Source organism: Meles meles, chromosome 4 (genome assembly GCF_922984935.1).
Source record: "Meles meles chromosome 4, mMelMel3.1 paternal haplotype, whole genome shotgun sequence".
Taxonomy (NCBI): Eukaryota; Metazoa; Chordata; class Mammalia; order Carnivora; family Mustelidae; genus Meles; species Meles meles.
In genome coordinates this window covers 80,221,971-80,226,123 of record NC_060069.1, presented here as the reverse complement: position 1 = coordinate 80,226,123, position 4,153 = coordinate 80,221,971, and the positions used below count along the sequence as shown (strand labels likewise).

General features: G+C 42.2%; 1 pseudogene; it reads right to left on the bottom strand.

The window, feature by feature from the left end:
* Positions 1-892: 892 nt before the first annotated feature.
* Positions 893-2,284, bottom strand: LOC123940133 (annotated as a pseudogene).
* Between the last annotated feature and the right edge of the window lie 1,869 nt (positions 2,285-4,153).

Here is a 4,153-nt window from a genome sequence, read left to right as displayed (position 1 = left end):
GGCCAGTTTGCAGTTTCTGCTTCAGGGTGATTTTTAGGGCTGTCCCCCTCCACACTGGAGCCCAGGCAGTTATTGGAGCCTGGCTCTGGCTCCATCCCTTTGGACTGCCTGGGCTATTTCAGGCAGTGTGTGTGTGCTTAGCATAATTCATGGTAACCAGACATCTGGACAAGAGCATTGGTATTGAGAGGCGAGGTCAGAGGAATGGCTCTTATGGATGTTAAACTTAAAATAACATAGTGAATTATTTTACTGGCAAAATGAATTTATTTGGGAATAGCAGAGGAATTGCTATTCAGGAAAAGCAAATTATGACAAACCACAAGAAAGACCAAAGAGATAGAATGAAGGTCGGCCTTTATTGGGTTTTAGGAGAAAATGGGGGAGAGTTGTCTTGAAAGAATGTTCATGGGACAACCTTAAGAGTTTGAGATTATGGTGGTTTCTTATTGGCTGCAAGTCTGCAGTTAGTACATTGTTCCTGGGGCAAGGAGAGATCTTCTTTCTTTTTCTTAAAAACAGAAGATAAATTCTTCTGTGAAGTGTCGTCCTTTGTCAAGAGAGAATTATCTTCTTACTTCCTGTTGGTGATATAGGCTGCAATAAGAGATATGTGCATGAGAAGTCTTCTTTCAGGAATTCCTGACCCTATTTTATTTATTTATTTATTTATTTTTAAATTTTTTTAAAAAGTCACTGTTCAAATTTTATTTGGTATTTTAGTTGGTATGATACTTAGTTGGTTGCATGGTCTTTTTACATTATACGGCAATGTACACTATATTCTGACATACATGGTACACGAAGTAAGATCCTTTGGAACAGTTATGCACAATACATGCAATAATGAATTTATATTTTGGAGCCCAGGATGTGACTGACTGGAAAAGATGGACTAGGCTTGTTGGGTGTTGGGTGAAGGAACCAGAAGTAATAGAACACACAGGAAATACGCATCTGGTTGGAAGAGCACCTGCAGCATACGCAATATTGGCAGTGGTGCCTCTGAGATGAACCCATTTAGGACTACAAAGGCAGGTATCATCCAGCATTAGGGTATAGCTGCAGGGTTTGCTGAACCATTCCTATTTAGAACTTTAGGAAACTGATGTTTTTTCCTTAGGCCATTTTGATATTATTTGAGTAACAGATCAGATAATAAGGACAATGTACACAACCTCCAACTAAAACCCTGTCGTAGTCTAGACAGTGAAGTTATACATTAGAAAACTTTAAAACTACAGCTCCTTTTGGATTCCCCAGAGTGTATCTGCACTCTTCTTCAAAAGGGCCTCCTCCTCAGAAGTCAGAGTCACCTTCTGACTGAAATTCCATTCTGTCCCAAGACGCAAGGAACACTAAGGAAGACATCATCTTTTATTCCATAGAGACCTTAATCATGGTGGAAATTGGATGCACCCGCCTAAGATTCTTCATTATACTTTCTGCCAAATCTGCCACAGATAGTCCAATGGCCCAGGAAGTGTACCTTTCAGTTTGATTACCTCATAGGCACTGTCAACCACCTGTTTGTGAACTTCTTTCCACTGTTCCTTATCTGCATCAGTGCCTAAGTCAGGGTGCAGGTTCTTCAGAGAGACACCAGCAATGTTTACTCCTCTCCATACAGGCACACTGGAGTCTCCATGCTCCCCGAGGATCCACCCGTGACACCTTAATGGGTGAACTCCCAGGCTTTCTCCCATCAGGTACCGGAACCTGGCTGAATCCAGACTGCAATCACTTCCAATGACACGGTTTTTGGGAAAGCCACTTATCTTCCAAGCCACATAGGTCAAGATATCCACTGGATTGGAAACAACAAGCAACTTGCAGTTTGGGCTGTATTTGATGACACTGGGAATGATGAACTTAAAGATGTTCACGTTATGCTGGACCAAATTAAGACGGCTTTCTCCCTCTTGCTGACGTGCCCCAGCTGTGATAATAACCAGCTTGGAGTTTGCAGTCACATTATAGTCTTTGCTAGAGACAATTTTTGGTGTTCTAAGGAAAAGGCTTCCATGCTGGAGATCATCATCTCTCCCTTCAGTTTGTCTTCCATGACATCAACAAGAGCAAGTTCATCTGCCAAGTCCTTCATTAAGATACTGATGGCACAAGCCATGCCAACAGCACCAACCCCAACAACTGTAATCTTATTTTGGGGGACATGTTCTTCCTTAAGAAGATTCTGAATCAGCTGATCTTTGAGAGTTGCCATTTTGGACTTAGAACCAAAAGGAATCGGGAGTGCACGTTGGGAGGGCGGGCGTCAGCGGCGCGCGAGACTGGATCCGGATTTGGCGGCAGCGGCTCCGACACTCGAGCTGACCCTATTTTAAATGAGATTTCTTTTGCTCATTTTCACATTTTCCCTTCGTGATTCAGACCATTCCTCAAAAGCATTGCTGATCAAGTCAGGTTCTCTGCATGTATTGGTTTTGTCTCTCGGTGCCAGAACTACCTTCTCTGGTTGTCACATCCTCTGTTGGAAGAAAAGTGCACTGATTGGAAACCAGGAAGGCTACACTGGGTAACTATCAAGGCCTCCCTAAGGAGAGGGGGGAGAACTTTCAGGCATCTTTCGGCTGAAGTCTGTATCTTCTCCAGGATGTCAGCATTGGAGGTCGTCTCAAAGCACTGAGCCAGCTTCACCCTATTTGGTACATCACTTCTGCAGAGATCTGACAGGCAATAGGGACAAAGTTTAAAATTGATTATACAGGATAAGAGGAGAAGAGAATAATGACTCTAGTTTGTGTCATAGTCCAAAATCAGGAACTCAAGCCTGTAGGCAACTCACTAAATAGATGAAAGGACCATGGATCGTTAGGTGGGATTTGTTGTAGCCAATGTACTCATTGCCTAATTTTGTACAATTTGGATTTCTACTTTTCAGGAGAATTTATCCATATGCAAAAGGTACTTGCTATTGCACAAATACCTCCTTGTTAACAGAGCAAGTAGATAATCAAAGACTATGTCATCATACAAAATTACTTTAGCCACTGAATCAAGTGATCCTCGTTGGGTTCTTATTGCTTTAGCTGTGGAGTCAGCTAGCTCTCCTAAATTTAGGAAGAGATTTCTGATTATGCATCCATTGGAACTGTGATCCATGGGAGACAGGCTCTCCTTAGGGAGACAAACCCTGATTCTACATATGCCTCCTTGACCTTCCCATTTATGGCAGACAGGGAGGCTCAAAAGTGTGGACAAATGGGAGGCTTCTGATTTGTGATAGATGTTAACAGGGATAGTTAAATGTTCCAATACACATTGACTTCCAATTTACCAGCTATCTAAGCATTCATGTTTTCCTGGGAAATGCTGTCCACTACAAACAAAAATAAACCCAAGTGGAGCATAGAGGATGCAGCAAAGGTCTTATAATTGACAGATTTATTAGCTGGAGTTTCCTGACTGGACTTTTGAAGCCATGGGTCAGAAAAGTTGGGATAACATTCTGTGAGAAGTGATCCCTTTCTAAAGGGGTCTTCTCTAAAAACCTCTCAAAAAGGTGCAGACCTCTTTGTATTTCCCTAGGTTGCTGGGGAACAGATTGTATTTAGGTGAGGCAAATCATGTGGGGGAGCAAGTGCTGTAGAGTTGGTAAAGATGGAAAAGTTTGGTTGAGCTACTAAGGTTATGATGGGGGGAAAGGTTGAAACAAGGAATTGAAACACCTAGTTGTAACTGCCTAACCACATAAGTGATATTCATAGGCTTGTAGGTAAAATCAGCAGTGGTATTTGGGACTAAAGAGAAATTAATTACAAGTAAGACAAGTGATCTCTGACATTGTGAACAGATTAGGGTCCCTGGTGACAGATTCAGCAGTCAGAGAGGTTTACCACTTTTGTAATACACTAAGAAATGTGGGCAAGACCATTACCTCTCCAAGAAAAAGAGGGGAGGGGAAAACAAAGTAAGAAGCAGCAACAAGAAAAGGCCTGGTCTTGTCATCCTAGGAAAGCTAGCTTCTTCAGTCATTTGCTTCAAATCTTGGAAATCTTAACTTTCAGGTGACCAGTTGGGGTATGGGTCCAGAATAGGTTCGGTACTTTCTTCAGATGTTAACACATGAATCCAAATGTCTGTGGTGTTTCACTGCACAAGAGTCAGTTAACAGCACCTGATGGGATCTTTC